General features: G+C 37.5%; 1 protein-coding gene across 3 annotated transcripts in view; it reads left to right on the top strand.

Moving 5' to 3' along the window:
• Nucleotides 1-5,323: 5,323 nt before the first annotated feature.
• Nucleotides 5,324-17,324, top strand: part of adnpb (activity-dependent neuroprotector homeobox b) — a 29,488-nt gene continuing 17,487 nt past the window's right edge. For all 3 annotated transcript variants that reach the window (XM_068000591.1, XM_068000592.1, XM_068000593.1), the window contains exon 1: nucleotides 5,324-5,738. The gene's annotated coding sequence lies outside the window, so the exon portion shown is untranslated. The remainder of the gene's footprint in view (nucleotides 5,739-17,324) is intronic.

Below are 17,324 nucleotides of genomic sequence, written 5' to 3'. Positions count from 1 at the left end.
CTTGGCGTTGTAAAATTGTTTACAATTGTTTAAAAATAAGCATTCTGGGATCTGTTATGTGCTTTGACTGTGGGTGAGTAAACAAATTATCACCTCAACAACTCACAAATACCAAACTCTTTGGATTTTTACCAAACATAATTCCTGACTATCATGATATTACAGGTACTTATTCAGAATGGCTATGCTAGGTACTGTCTTTGCACTGATCACATGTCTGAAATGTGAATCAACATTGTTGTTCCAGTGGGAAGTGAGCAATTATCGTAACAGCCAAGATAACCTCCACTGTTAGCCACAATGCTTGGCAGACGGCAGGCCACTAAAATCTTTCCACTAATCTCATTTTTGAAGACTATAAAAAGAGCAATGTTTATTTACCAGCTTCTATGTGAAGACTTCAAGAAATAGTGCTGTGTAATTTTACCCTAAATAAGGTTTTACTAATAGAGTGTAAATTTAATGAAAAGGCTGTGTGTTAGAACATGGGTTTGTGCCTACAATTCTCGATCTAGTCAGTTCACATCTCAAACTGAAACTATAGAAAGAACTTGCATTTATATATCAGCTTTCACAACCTTGGAATGTCCTAAACCCGCTTTACAAGCAATGGATTACATTTGAAGTGCAGTCATTGTTGTTATGTAGGCAAAAGTAGCAAGCAATTTATGCACAGCAAAATAAATGACTAGATAATCTCTTTTTGGTTGTGGTGTTTGAGGGTGGAATGTTGATCAGGACAGAGAACTCCCTACTGTTCTTTGAATAATACCACGGGATCTTTTACTTGCATCTGAGCTGGCACGCGGGGCCTCGGTTTAACATCAGAACTGGGGGGCAGCACCTCTGAAAATGCAATGCTCCTTAGCTGTGCACTGAAGTGTCTGTGTGGATTATGTGCTCAAGTCCATAGTGGGGCTTGAACCCATAACCTTCTGACTCAGAGACAAAAGTGCTGTGTCTGAGTTAGAAGTTTCCCACAGGGAGACAAGTGCACATGTCTTTGTGGTCAACTTGACTGACAAAGGTCTGGGACCAAGTCACCTGCTCAGTCTTGATTGGAGAATTGTGGTGTGAGGCCAGGGAACCCAATAAAAGAAAAACATACTTGTATGTAAAGAACCTGTATTTAATTCATATTTCATTTTCTAAAAAAATATATAATTTTAACATGTCACCCCAAACATACTTTGTGAGTTCAGCTGAAATCCACAGAATTGCCTCAGTGCTCTTCTCACTACTTTCCCCTTTATTATTGATAGTACTACACTCGGCATGTTCTCTGTGATCTGAACAACTTTACAGTAAACTAACAAGACAAAACACCTCATAGGCCTTTGTTGCAATGATCACAAGTATCTTTGTATCAGAACACCTAGAATTTTTGAGCCACTTAAAATGACACACTTGATTGTATTCTAAACAAAGGGGGACAACATTACAGAGACATTGAAATAGAAGATGGACAGGCTAGATGGTGGTACAGAATGTTAGAGTCTGAATGCAAAGGCTATGAATGATAAGCTATGGATATATGTTTATGATCCTCCAAGCTGAGTTCCTAATCTTCCATTGTACTGTTGTAGAGAGGCGTTCAGCCAGACCAAAATCTTCCCAATAAAGAAAGGGAGAAATATTACGGTAACAGCTATCTAAAGTCATACCTATGCACTGTTGGTGGAGCCAGAGTAGCCTGTAAGTTGTCAGCGTGCTCTCTCCAGAAGTATATTTGATGCCAACTGTTAATAGGTGAGGAGAGAATTTGTTTGAGGTCTTACTTTTCTTCCCATTCTCTTTTCCCCCCACCCCCAAAAAAAAGCTAGTTTGTAAATGTAGTAAAACTTAAGTTTGCTCTGACTGTTGGTTAGCTCACTGAAATTATTACATAGTAGTTACTTTAAGCTTTATAGTTACTACTTATTACAGCACTTGTGTAATACTATATATTTTGTGTGTTCAGGTGCAAAATAGTATTTTGTTTACTGATTTACTACAATGACCTGTACAACCATTTGAGTACCTGAATTCTTATAGGCCAGTTGTACTAACACATTTGCCTTGATGTAAAGCAGTTTGAGATGCACATTGACACAAAACCAGTAGTTTAACTTGGGTGTCAGGTTGTATATCTGACTGCAGACTGCACTAAAGGCGAGGGTCCAGAGAGTGGTTTCACACCAGTTGCAGTATATTTCCAGTCTATACTGATGTCAAAATTTATCATTTCATTAAGTCAAAAAACATCAAATTTGAAAATGATTTTGGCCTCATTATACTAGGATTTATTTTAAACACAGAAATACTTAAATGACAATTGATGTATGTATGAAGTGAGATTTTTAAGTGAATTGTAACCACTTAAAAGTGAATGCTAGAACCTATTTACGTCAACTCTATAACAGGAGAACTTTACATTCCATGATGGTATCTATTGGGAGAAAGTCACCAGATTTACAACCAATACTTGTTAAATTTTGGAGATTTAAATTATCTTTAGCCTGCTTTTGTTTCCTTAGACATGAATAAAATTAATCATCTGAGCCAATTCAACATGCCCTCCTCACTGATGTGATCTAAGTACATAATTGAGGAAAAAAACAAAGTCCTTGCTTGAATCACAATTACGACCTCAGAAGTATTGGGCATAGGTTACTCTTCATTCTAAAAGTAAAAGACAATGTGATTTGGAGGTAAATTGGCATTTAATATAAGAGGGACTGCTAAGCATTTCAACATTTTTTCTCCAAGTTAGTTTCTGGTCAAAACTTCAATGAAAACCACAGAAGTGCCAATGTCCTTTTTATTTAAAACTTTTCCTTAATGGAAGAAACTAATCAGATTTGGCATGTTACATGTCAAGACATAAGCAGGCATACCCACTGGTCACAAATTTGTGCACTTTTTAAAAAAAAAATCACATGCGGCAGCAGATTGGCAGTCCAACGAATTTGGCCACTGCAGCCCCTGATCTTCTTACTGCTGATGCAACTGCAGCTTTGCTCCAAGGAGTGGAACTTGTGCTACAGACTGCAAGTGGGAATTTCTGATCTTGTGATCGATCGTTCCCATCTCTAGCAAGAGGTCTGTTCCTGGAACAAAGCAGCATCGGGTAGGAGTTGCTGCTGCAGTAAGAAGACCCAACAAGGGTGGTGGGGGGGGGGTTGAAATGTAGAAAAGTATATATTTCTGAACTGGGGCGGGGGTGGTGGTGAAGAGTGCTATTTTGAACTGGAGCAAATTGGCAGGGTAAGAACCTCTGAGAACTGGGGGTATGAGGGGGCAGAGAAAGTGTCCAAGTAGCTTTTGAGGAAGTGATTGGTTGGCAGTTGGACATGAATAAACCTAAATGTCACTTTTTCCTTTCATTTTTTAGATTAAAAGTATCAATTGTGGTTAATTGTCTAAAATTAACCAAATTCACCATTTTAATATAAAAATCCAAACATTTCTGGTGGAACATGTCCTTGAATTCCCTATAGATGCATGGGACACCGTTTGGAAGGAGGGTGTACAATTCAAAGTTTGTTGCACATGGCCGTCTTTCACATCACTTTGTTCTTAATCTTTGCTTTGAAATTATAGATAATAAAAGAAATTTCAGACTTTCTCACGAAGCCACATAATATTGGACTTCTTACATAGGATTTTAGAAGAGATCACTATCATTTGTATTGAGACATAACCTGACAACATTAAATATGAAACTCCCTTTTTAATGTAAATCATTTATTTGCTTGGGATAATTTATAACCACTCAACTACAGGTATTTCCTCAATGCACATGGTGAGTTCAGATGGTGGCTGGAAGACAGACATCAAATACCAGTCAGTTTCTACTACTTTAGGACAAGTTCATATTATTGGTGTATCTTATTTGTTTTCTCTTTAAAATATTGTAAGCTAACACTAAAGACATTTCAAGTTGACTTACAAATGCTGTCATATTTTGAAACAATTATTTCAAACAATGGGTGGCACTAACTGGTAGATTATTATTGGTATTAAAGTTGTAACTTATAGAAATCCTTTTACATTTTCAAAATGATCTGTTAACCACTGATAGTTGCATTCTACCAGTACCAAGCTAAGTGTCACCCCTATCCATTTTTAAACAGATACAAAACTTTTAAATTTACAATTAGAGAACACAGCTGTCATTGGAATCATTAAAAAAAATCCACAATCTATTTAATTTCAGATAAGGTATCATTCTGAGAAAGCTAGTATGGGAGAATCAGAATTTTTTAAATTAAAAAAAAAATTGCTTATGCTCAGTTTCCATATATTTCATACCTTTTCAGGAATTGCATATTGATGTAGTATTTGAGATGTTATTCACTTTCACCATGCATCATCTAATAGTGAATATGAGTCCAAATTTCATTTGAGTTAAAAGTTAACAGCTTTTTCATTGAAAACTACGCCATGTTAAAAATTGTGGTGTGGTGGTGAACCTCTGTTACCTCGTCATTTGTATATGCTAGAACTTCAGACGTTGACCACTTGCTAACCAATATTATGTCATTCTAAGGATACCTTTAATACCATATTGCATGATCTCTAACCATTTAACTTTTGGCCAGTCTGATTTCTTACCATTCATAAATGGCAACCATACATTTCAAACTACTCAAATGTTGGGCTTTCATAAGTTGAATTGTACAATGCTTCATCTTCCCATAGCTCACTGTGAAGATACTTAAGCTTGTAACTGTTTTTACACTTATGTGAGCCAATGACTCGCTGAAATAAGACAAGTCACGTGTCTAAAGTAGCTGAACCCCAAAGTTTGAACATTAGCATGATTTTCCATGCAACTTTCTGGTGTGACAAAATGGATAACTTCCCACCAACATCTCAGAAAGTAGTGCTGGACCAGTCGTGAGGCGCAGTGATAACCCAAATGCTGAATCAGGTTGTGTGTACATATGTGTGCTTAGGTTTGTGACTGCACGCCGAGCAGATGGAGGCGCCAGATGCCCTAGTTCGCACCTGCGCAGTTGTATGCCTCGCCAGCAACTAAAGGGCGGGTGACAGATAGCGCCCCCTACTGGAAGCACAGGAGCCTCGTTTTCACACGCCTTGTTCCAATTCTCGCGAGAATACAGCAAGGGTGCTTATGCAACATAAACTATTCCTATTATTACACCAACTTTGCCCCTTTTAACCACTTTTAGCAGAAATAGGGCAAATAATAGGGGGCAAGAACCTCGAAGTTTGGGGGAATTGCCCTCAAAGTAATGCTCAACTCTGCTCTCTATTGGACAATAGTCCCCTATGCAAATAAAGTACACACGTCACTTCCGTTCTTTCTCGGACGCCATTTTGGCCAGGGAAGGCTCAGTGAATTATTGTCCGAAAGAAATTGAATTTTTTCCCCCTTTCTTCCCTTCGAGGTTTGCGCCTCAAAAAGTTTTCGATCAGAAAAAAAGTTGGCTCAGTCGGTTTAAGTTTTTTTTTCTCCAGAAGCCGTTTGTTCGGTGGCGTTCAGTTGTCTTTTTTTTTTCCCCCCTCTCCCTCTCTCTCCCTCTCTCTCTCTCTCAAAAAACAGCTCCCTCTTTCAGTGAGCGCTGGAAGCACCGCCGCGGCCGCCGCTCGGGGTTGATGTGAGGAGATTGAAGCGGCAGCAGGAGGAGGAGGCCCTTTGTTTGCGGCTCGCGCTCTTCTCTCACTGCTGCCGGTTCGGCCGCCGGCTCGCGCTTAACTGAACAATTAAAACAAAATAAGAAAAAAAAAAGGTGAGAACATTTTTTTAAGTCTTTATTACCGTGATCTTATGAATACAAACGATTAATAGTCCAAACCCCCCCCACCCCCCACCCCCAAAACCAATTGCATTTTGCAAAAAAAAAAATTGGGGGTGAAAAAAAAACTGGAGCAATGTGTGTGATGCATGCAAGTAGTTCTCCTTTATCTTTAGCAATATATAAAGTACCGATTGCTAAAGATGCATCGACCTAAGGTACAGAGATCCATCTGCAACGATTGCTTTATCCTATTTTTATGTTACCTATTTGCATGATTAAAAAATACACTAACGCCCGGATTTTTGCTTAATTTAACAAATGCACATTTTTTTAAAAACAGAAATTAGTTGTACTAATCCATCATTTGTAATTGTAGTCATTTATTTGTTTATTGTACTTCAAAGCTAGGTGCGGGTTCAGATATTAGTATAATTTACTATGTATCGATTTGATGCATATGTGATAGGTCAAGTCACCCAATCGATGTTAGTGTTACCTTTCTTAATCGCGGAATACAATATTACCTAAAAGTATGTCTCCAACTGGATAGATCGAGGCGTTTTAGGGTTTTTTTTCCAGAGGCTTTTATGTTTTACGGGTTGTTTGATTCACCGGTAAATTAGTTCTGTTAATTTCGAGCTCCTTCGAAATAGTCTCTGTATCGGATGCCTAAAATGTAAAATAGCAATTGTCACCAGCTATTCTGTGTGCCATCAGTCGTGAATCTGATCGAACATTTGTTTACACATTTGCTCAATACCTTTTCTAGTGCTCTGTGGTCTTTAGACAGCATGCTCAACCAATCCAGACAGCAAGAAACGCCCTAGACAGAAGACGGGGTGGATGGAAACTGTGATTTAATTTATTTGTTAATTTACATATAGGGATTCACGTGAGTTCACTCGGTGACAATTCTGGATATTTTATGATGCTCATATTATTAGGGATGGGATAAGTTGTTGGTGATAATGTTAAAATGTGCACCTCTGGACCGGTTGCCGGCTGTGACGTTGCTGTAAAATGGCGCGAGTGCTGCTCTACTGCAGACATGAATAGATTTAGGGATTCCCAGTTTTGCAATTGCCTAAGTAGAAATGTTTGGCACGTGTTCTTTGGAGAAATTTTACCGGGACCCAACTGTTATCAGATCCATTATGTTGCAAACCACGACACCGAAATGTAGGAAAATGCATTTAGAACAAATAAAATAGTTTAATATTTTTTGTAGGCCTTGTATTGGAAATGTATTTTTAAATAGATTTAAGTTTGATTGTTTTTTTTATTTTCTGTGTAGTAAGCTAATAGCAAAACATTTCCACTTGCGTGCACAGCCGCCCCCACCCATGTTGTAGTGCAGCCATGCAGAGAATGAAAATCAATACTCGGTGCAGCAGGAGGCGCTCTTCAGAGGCTGGTTTTGAGGCTTCAGATGCAGGATAAAGAGCTGTTAGTGAAAGAAGTGCTCCATTAGAAAATGCTGACGCTCCTAGTACAGCGCCACCTATAGCTTAGGCGCCGAATGTAGTGACTGAAAACTTTGGGTAACACACAACACAGGCTGACATATGTGCAATTCAAGTATGCAGTTACTTTAATAAGCCAAAATTTCACCAGATGTATGTTTCCATTGGTACTGTTTCAGGAATATGTAATGCAATGATTACTTCTGACCAAGCTGCATGTACAAAATATCCATATTACTGATATTTTGTGTAACTAGGTGCATTTAGTGACCACCAATGCAAGGCAAAATGTGCATTAGTGAAAAATGATGGTAAATGTGAAATTAAGTGCATTTGGACATTACTTAAAGAATGACTAAACGGAGTTGTGTTCGTAGCGATCTGCCAACTCAGCCAAGAAATTGGTTCTTGATGATTAGTACTATTGTCCAAATAAAGCATCTGTGACTTGTAGCATGATGGCTTGAGTTCGATGTTTGAAAAGGTGGTTGTGAGCATCAAAATTAGTTGGCTTAGTGGGATATAGAAATTGGTGCTGTAAACAAACTTCTTGTTTATCCATACATCCTGGCTGTTTGCCATAAGGTTATCTTTCGAATGTGCACTCCTTAATTTAGAAGGTACTTGAAGTTGTTCTGATGGCACCTTGTGCCACCCCCCATCAGCTTGAATAGAATAGGATAAATATCTCCTGTCCTAATAGCTGGAAATGCTCTTTCGATTCAGGTACCCAGTCACATTTTGGTTCTGTTTGAATAGTTTAAATTTGTCTAACCAATCAGTTGGTCAGATTTTTTTCATAAACCAATTTAGGTTGCTACATGGTCCACAATAGTGTACTGTACCTTTTTAAAGAACAACAAGATAAGGCATACTGTACATCTGATGTAACAGGATATATAACCCTTTGCATAGCGAGATGATTCAAGTTAAATGCCTTGAATCCAGTAACAATTTGTAATATTTCACATTGCTATGGATGTAGGTTACATTAATGGGAGAGGATGATGATGCTCCAGTGTTTTTGTAAGTGTGAAGACTTACCAATTTTCAGTTAAGGCTGTAGGTGGTAAGGTTCCACTTGTTTTTTTTACTTTTATAAATCTTCATTGACATGCATCCTATATTATGTTTGGGAAGCTTCACAAAGACAAAAACATGGTAGATTTTGTTTCAGGTCAAATACATTAGGATTTTGGAGTGAAGCACAAGTACATGTTGTAGTACAGCTAGTCACCATTTCCCTCCAGCACAGAAGTTGTTTTCGGTAGTGATGCACATAATTTCTTTGTACTTAGTTATTTTCCTCCTTTCCTTCCTGTATGAATATACAAGGTTTCAGAATGTATTGTGAGCTTAATGTTTCAATTGTTGCAGAAGAGGAAATTGTACTCTGAAAATGTACCAAGGAAGAGTACTATGTTTGTTTTTATGGGGGGGGAGGGAGAAAGAGAGAGAGGAGACTTTATTGTGCATGCCTTTTTAAAATTATTGTACACTTGCATCTGATTTTATTATAAAAGCTTTTCTCTTATTTTTGAAGATGCTGATCTGTGCTGAGGTATAGGACTCGACAGGTTCTCTGCTGTTTAGTCTCTTGTCCAAGTGCTTAGTTTTCACAATGAACTTTACAGGCTAAGTCTGATCTTATTGACACCTGATGTCTATCCACATGTACCTTCCAGCGGGGATTGCTGGGAAGTAGTGAGGAGTAGGAAACTGGTGCCCCCCCCCCCCCCCCTCCCTCCAGCTCAGGGTGAAATAATTGTAGTCGCTCTACTAATGCCTGGCTGAGACCAGCTAACTCGGCATATATTTGTGATCAAACCTGAGACACCTCTGGCCTGTATAGCTCAGTAACACTGCTTTACCAACTGAACCATTGGGGGAGCTGAAGAGCTAATTCTCAAATTCCATGTATGCATTATTGTTAACCATTGGGCTACTGGCAGCTCCTGGGAATTGTAATCTTCCTAGTTACTTTGTTTTCAGATTGCACTTTGTGGTGGCAAAACAGATATTCTGGTGTCAGGATAAACTTTACTACTGTAATAGGGGGCCAGAATTTGCTGTCAAAATAATGGTGAGGTTAATGGTACTGCATTATTTATGTGCAAATGCGACAGCAACTTCAGACGAGGGACAGATGCGCGGTTAACTGTGTATATCTAAAAGTCGCTGTCCGAGTTGCGCCACTCCACCGCTAACTTTGCGAAAACGACATCTCACTGTCTGCCTCACCATTGAAATGGATTGAATGGCGTCAAGTTGCTGTATTTGCGTGGTAGATACGAAGTAAACACACCGCAGAAAGTTAAGTCTTGTCTATTTCAATCTAAGTGCCCTTTTAACAATGTGATAAGTGTTAATTACTGCCAGTCAACCCCTCTGACACTGAAAATTAACTGTTGTAAGTGTGACGTCTCATTCCTTCAGATTTTAGTTGTTGGAGATTTTAAAAATGTAAAAAAATTTGCTTTTCCTGTTTTTTCTCTCTTTAATCCAATCTTCATTTTTCTTTCTGTATGTAATTTGACATTGAATTCACCCATTCTAATTTACAGTTCCTTCTCAGTCCTTGTAATGTTAATTTCATACTCCTTCAATCTGACTAGTTAAGGAGATGCACAGTTGCTTGCCCTGTTCACTCAGATCCCAGATGCCCTGTTCCCTTACTGCGATGTTATCAGCTCACACTTACAGCAACTTGCCCCGCAAAAAATTTTAGAATCTAAAACTTGCAAGGGCAAGTCTAACTAATGGTAGATGCCGTTAGGTGTCCTGCCACTGCAAATTATGACCCATTATCTTTGTTACTGTAATCAGTTTTAAATATTTCTGAAATTCTTTACTTGGCTCATTTCCCCATGTTTTCTTTTTAACTTTATTTCTGATATATAGCATTTATTTTTTTCCAATTTAAAAATTGTTGTCCTGACCTATTTTGGAAGGGACGTATATTGTTTAAAATTGGGCTCTGGCTGAAAACCAACTGGAGAGACTGGCTAGAAAAAGAACAATTGAGCACAATTTAGAATTAACTTGGTGCTGCCATTGATGTGATGAGGTTGACTTTTGATGAGATTTTCAAGCATCAGATGAGTTCATGGCCACAGCAGTGGAATTTCACCCTAACGAGAGAACTCATTGTTAGTGCTCCAAAGGTTGCACAGATTTATTGTGAGCATATTTTTTTTAAATCCTAAAATTAAGGTCACTATCTAGCATCATGTTCCTTCACCTTGTGACTCGTAAATTTCTGCTTCTCAAGTAGGTTCTAATTTTCACATTGGGCTCAGATAATTGAGAGGGTAGATTAAGTGCAGAGATAGTGTTTCATTAATAGTGGACGGTCTGAATATTAACTTCTTTGCCATTCTAAGTAAAACAGGCTTCTTGTACTAGTATTTGTATACAGATGGGATATTTATGTAAAAGGTTTCAGTTGTCAACCACCCATTTCACTAAAAAGCTCTTTGATTATTGGAAGTTCCTGTAGTATGCTTATAATGCTTCCAATATTCTAGTGCTGCATTGTGCAATCATCAAAAAATAATGCAGCTTAAAAAGATGAGGCTTTGCTGTGGTCCTTTCACTTGTGTCAGGGCAGGATTACATGTAATAGCAGTTCCAGCATTAAAGAAGGGGAAGTTCATGGGGATGGGTATAAGATCTAATACCTTTTGGCTTATGGAGGGAACATACAGTTGATGTATTATTTATCTAGAAGGTGTATTTGTTGAACTCCTTTTAAGTGATTGTCCATAGTGATGTGTAAACTTGAGTCTGATCTCTTGTAGTAAAATATAACTATTCTAGGACAACATCGATTCATTATACAGGCTGTACTGTGCACAGATGAAGAATTAATTTCTTTCAGCATCTTTTAAGTTCTTAAACATAATATAGTTTTAAGTCCAGCAGTTTAAATGTATTAGAAACAATTTTGGGTCTTGGAGCTTGAAGATTAATTAAGTTGAAGCTTAAAAATGGACATTTTCTGGTCCCAAAAGAATGTGAATACTTTTTAATGTACAGTGGATGTCTGCAATGTGTATGGGCTACAAATGGCTGCTTTTCCAAATTCTGTATTAGAAACGTGGACAGTTTTTTTTGTGGGGGGAGGTGGTTATTCAGTTATAAACCTAATCCGGGGTGGTAGTTATTAGAAAATTAAAATTTTAAAAGTTGCCAGTAAAAACTAATTACTTTAGAAGTAGTTATGCAGGTGAAATGCGTTAGGTGGTGTCTATTGTTGGCAGCTATCTGGCCACTTTGTAGTTTGCAGTCTGTGCTATAAGTGAGCTTGTAGGCATTTAAATTCCTCAACAATAAAGAGGAAGGAGAGAGTTTATATAATATATACTTTATTCTTACATTTGGAATTTGGTAGAAATAGCAGAGAGGAAATTTGCATTATGTGCATTTGTGTGGTAGCATGTCTTGTTTTGCCCAAACTTAGAATCTGAAAGCTATTTGCTTTAGGAGTATATGGTTAATGTACATTTACATTCCCTCAGATTGAAAAATTTACTGACCTCAAGCTTAATGATTTGCAGTGACCAAATCACTGCCAACTAAAAGAAGAATGCTAAGTGGGATGTAATGTAATGATGGTACAACTCTGCATCAATGTGAATTTCTTCTATAAGGACTAAAATCCCAGGTTTGATCCCTGGTTTATAAAGTTAATGATCTCATCCAGTACAGCAGTAGGTGTCTTACAGTTGCCCTAAGTTTTTTGGATAAGTATGGGAAAATATTAGGCAGAGTTCCTGATCATTTTCCAGTAACTCCTATTGGGGTGTGTGTATATGCATGCACACCTGCTGAGGATGAGATTGTACTTAGCAAATGTTCCTGCTCTTGGTCATTATCAAGTGATCCCTAAAGGAAAGTGCCTGAATGTGGATGTTGGTGAGGCAAGATTAGGCTTGGGTCTAATGCTTTATCATTACACTTTTGGGGTAGTTGGCATATAAGTTAGAGGAAACTGAGTGCATCTAATCTGTGGTGTTGGGGAGAGAAAGAGGAAGAATGGTAGAAAGGAACTGGCAGTGACATCAGATGAATTGGAACATTGGAAAAAGCAGCAACAACAATATCTGATACAATAAATGAAATCCATGATGCATTGCAAATAGCTATCTTTTACAAAATTGCATAAATATAATAGAATCAAGTTTATAAAAATAATACAAAGAAATTGATGGGGGTGTGATAGCAGTTGCAAACGAGCTGACAGTTCAAATACCCTGTACCTGTAACCTTACCTTAGTTTGTAAATGGTTCATGATAAAATACATTGTTTAGAAATTCAGTCATTACACTCTTAATTCAGTTCAAAACAATAAAAAATTAATATAGTGCCGTAGCCCCAAATCAAGGCACATGCTGGACAGTATCAAGACCATCTGACACATGAACTTAGATATAGAGCAGGAATTTAAATGAAGCGTTTATTCCTTGCTCAAATTGCTGCTGGAATTGTCTACACTGGAAATGAGACCGTTTGCAATTTGGAACCAGCATAAGACTGTGTGGTTAAAAGCTCAGGTTTGGAAATAGATATAGGGAATGGTGCCAGCATGTCCTGTTGACTTAGACTTTAGCAAATTTAAGTGTATACAAAGGCTTTTAATAAAAATACAGATTTAATTACAAAAAGCCCTTTCCTTGGTACCTCAGTAATGTACAAATAATAATCAAGATTGTCCCATTTATCTATTAACATATTTGTATTCTCATTTAGTAAACCCCTCAAACAATTTTTATTTATGTAACTGCTGAGTGATTTTTCACCAGTCAAAAAGTCAATGTTATGCAGACTTTCAAAAAAGTTAGTCATACAAAGTAACAATTTTTATTAATTTATTATTGAAGTTGTATTAAACTGCATATATTTAACAAATTTATGATTGTACTGACTCTAAATTGAAAACCTAGTTTTGCTTCATTGATGTGAGCAATCATTGTGTGTCCTGGATGTTTTGTTGAAGTACCAGTACTTGGAGGAATTTTCATGTAGCAAAGTAACTGCAATATGTGGTTTGGTATTCTGCCTGTCTGTGTATGTTGAAGTTAAATCACTTGGGTCAAAAAAGTATGATAAAATTTCCACACAAAGAAAAGATGTCTAAATTATTTGTTGGTTTGTTGTGCAACTGAGATTGTCCCTAGTCTAATCACTTTTTGCAGACTTAGGGTGGGACAGTGAGATCATGAATAGCAGACATAACCTAAATTGATGTAAAAACAATGACAAAACAAGTCTGAATGAAAAGATAGGTTAAATTAAATTGCAATTTAAAAGCCACTGGAGAAAGCGTGAACGGTGTCAAGTATCAGGCAGCAGGTACTGTGAAAGCAGTTAACTTTTCTGCATTTTGGACTTCAGGTTTACTAACTGTTTAACCTAGCAGTGTAGACCCTTCCTTTATACATTTTTTAAAAATGGCACTGTAATTAGCTGATTTGATGTGCGTAAACTCTGCAATCCAATGATCAGAAATTTGACTTGGCAATCACATCACAAACTTGATGAACGTCGGTGCTTTCATAGGAACGTTGATCAGAGTATTAATATGATAGAAACTGGGATGAAAATCTCTTGACATTTGTGTTCCCTTTCAGTTTCAGGTGGTTTCCTAAACATTCTTCTGGGGGAAGGAGGGAACCTTATTGTAATTTAGTGGACAGATTTGATTGCAGATCACATATTAAAGCTGGTATTTATGCACTTGTAAAGAAATTCTTTTAAAATTTAAGCAAAATATAAAAATCAACTTTTCATAACGTTTTAGATGTTTGAGGGTGTTTAATAATCAACCTTTTCCCAACGTGTTACTGTTGCTTGCAGAGTAAATCCTTCTAAATTAAATATATATTTTTAAATCCAGTACATATAATGCAAAATGATTTCAGTGAGAAATTAGGTGGTGTGTAAGTATCTATCATTTTCCCTGAAACCTGTCATTGTGTCAACAGAAAAGAAACTCCATGAACGTGTAGGCAAAATAGTAAAGCTAAAGGACAACAGTTGCATCAATTAATGTCTCATTTTGGGGTGAGCAAACAATTCTGCTTACTTTAATGAGAAAACAGATTTTTTTTCCCTTCTATAAATGCCTCAACATGGTTATTATGAGTTTGTAAAGCTACAAAATAAAAGTCTTTTCCACAATCTCAAACTGCCCTTGTTACCTGAGATAGGAATGTGTTCTAATTGATCTGTTGTTCTTAACTTCCAGTCTCCTAAATATGAGGCTAATTTGAGATGATTTTTATGGCTCCTTCGATCCTTTTAAATAGAAAAGGAAGCAGTGCCCAAGGAATCATCCACTGATATACACAATACTGCCTTGTGTGCAGACTGGAAAGTTCTGGATGCAGCATAGCATTGTTTGGGTCCCTTGCTACGGATTTCAGCTCCATGAGAAGACATTGATTGTGTGTGTACATAGCATAAAAAGGAAGTAGTAAAAGTGTTCATAAATAAATCCTTAGTCACATGGTTGTATTGTACATTCTCAAGTAAATTAACCAATAGGAAATGAAAGTTATAATTTCTGTATTTATAAATTGCAGATAATGGTGCCAACTATAAACTTTTGAGAGAATTTAGTATTCTGTTTTGTGATATAAATGTATATCCTTGACTTAAATTTATTTAAGGAGGCTGTTACTTTTTTCTTAGCTAGAATCTGCCATCATAATTTTTTGGGCTGAATCCTAATAAATTAGGATTGGTGTCATAAATTTGTGAAATGTTTTGCTTGAACAAAGTTTTCTAATAGACTTGTGCATTAGAATTTTAACAGAATTGTTTTGGGTTTAGGGATACATTTATTCAAATTTGACTATGCTAGCAAAATTACTTCAAATTGTTTTCATTCATGCTGTGTATGAATGGCTAAAGGAGGATGAAAAATTGTTGACAAGGTCCATTGTAAAACCACTTCTCATACATATATAATTCTGAAATCAACTGAAGTAGTAGATGGGATCAATACATTAAGCAAATGTGGAGCATAAACCAACAACTGTATGAAGATCAACATAAACTGTGTGCGTACAGCTATAATGTGAAATGAAGTTTCTTGCGGTCCATCACACACTTATTATGTGTCTCTGATTATGATTATGCACACAGTTGGGTCAGAATAATGCATTTTAGCGATTAAGGTGATGTGGAATTTTGAGATTGGTGATGGGATAACTTCAATGTAATTTTGCTGCCAAACACATATTGGTGATTCCAGCAGCTGCTTTTTGAGGGAAGGAAAAAGCACTCATTCAAGTCTTCATATGAGAGTTCTTTTGTTCTGGTGTTTGAGCTAGCCATTTTGCAAGATGTCTGCACTTATGGTGAAGTTCAGTTTAAACTTCATGCTGGATGACATTGTGATTTGGTTTGCTTAGGAAAGGTATACTAATATGCAGCTAAATGTTTGACTTGTGACCTCAGTTAGTTTAAATATTCTTGTAAATTGCTTAATCTTACCAGATATTGGGTTTGTTACAATAAATTAGCATGCTAGGAACAATAGCAAAACCTTATATACGTTATGCAAATGCAATGACGAAAAACATCCCAAGGTACTTCACGGAGGCATAAGAAAAATGGGTGCCAAGCCAAAGGGATTAGGAAGGATAGCCAAAAGCTTGATTGAAGAGGTGAGTTTTAAGAAGGATTCTTAAAGGAGGAGAGGGAGGGAATTAGAGAGTGGGACCTGTGCAGCTAAAGGCACCGACTCTGGTTGGGGGGGGGGGGGTGCGGTGGGGGTAGGTTACACTAGATGCTGGTGTCAGAAATGGAGAGTAAGGGCTGGGTAATTGTTGGGCAGAGGATGTTTGAGATAGGGAGGGGCAAGGCCATGGGGGATTTTTAACACAAGAAAGAGAATTTTAAATTTAAAGAGCTGGGGCGGAGGAGGGCACTGGGAGTTATTGTACATCAGCAAGGGTGGGGATGATGGGCAAGTTTTACTTGACATGGGATAGGGTATGGGTGACAGAGTTTTGGATGAGCTGAAGATTAGAGGGTGGAGTTGGAGGTTGGCTAGGAGAGCACTTGAGTAATTGAGTCTGGAGGTAGCAGTGGAGGAGTTGAAAAGTGGTGGAGAGTTAGAGGTGGACATCTCCAGGATACGTGTGCAAGATGACATGTCTGTGGATGATGTCGTGAAGGGGCAGCATATCGATGAAGAGGAGTAGGAACTCTGACTTTTAAGATAACCCATAAAATTTCCACCATTTCAAAAATGGTCTGAATGTTCTGTGCTAATTTCAAATGCGCATTTGTAAAAAACCGAACTCTAAACAGATTGTGCACACAAAACTGCTGAAGCAACTTGACTGGACTTGTGAAAACTGAGCTCTTTAGTTTAGTGACATAGCAGATCTGTTTGAACATGAGAAATCTTTTGAAACAATTTTGAATCATTTTAGATTGAGATTTATATATAAATAATTGACATGTTTGATATATGCACATATATAATATCCCCAAATTGCGGGGTACAGTTAATCCGAGGAGGGTTGTGACAAAATGTAGGAAGACATTAATAAACTTGCAGAATGGGCGTGTAATTGGCAAATGAATTTCATGTAGATAAATGTGAGGTATTGTATTTTGGTAGGAAGAATAAAGGGGCCACATATTGTTTGGATAATAGACTGAATGGGGTAGAGGAACAGAGGGATCTGGGGGTACAGACACACAAACCATTATAAGTAGTGACGCAGGTTAATAAGGCCATCAAAAAAGTAAACCAAGCACTGGGGTTTATTTCTAGAGGGGTAGAATTGAAAAGTAGAGAAGTTATGTTAAACTTGTATAGAACCTTGATTAGACCACACTTGGAGCACTTAACAGTTCTGGTCTCCAAAAGAATATAGAGGCACTGGAGAAGGTACAAAGAAGATTTACTAGGATGACACCTGAACTGAGAGGTTATACCTATCTGGAAAAATTGAGCAAGCTGAGGCTCTTTTCTCTAGAAAAGAGAAGTCTGAGGGGTGACCTGGTAGAGGTTTTTAAGATTGTGAAAGGGTTGATCGGGTAGATGTAGAGATGTGTTTCCACTTGTGGAGGAGACCAGAACTAGGGACA

The sequence above is a fragment of the Heptranchias perlo genome, chromosome 19 (assembly GCF_035084215.1).
Source record: "Heptranchias perlo isolate sHepPer1 chromosome 19, sHepPer1.hap1, whole genome shotgun sequence".
Lineage (NCBI taxonomy): Eukaryota > Metazoa > Chordata > Chondrichthyes > Hexanchiformes > Hexanchidae > Heptranchias > Heptranchias perlo.
Note: the sequence above shows the minus strand (reverse complement) of the source record. Positions and strands in the feature narration are given on the sequence as shown.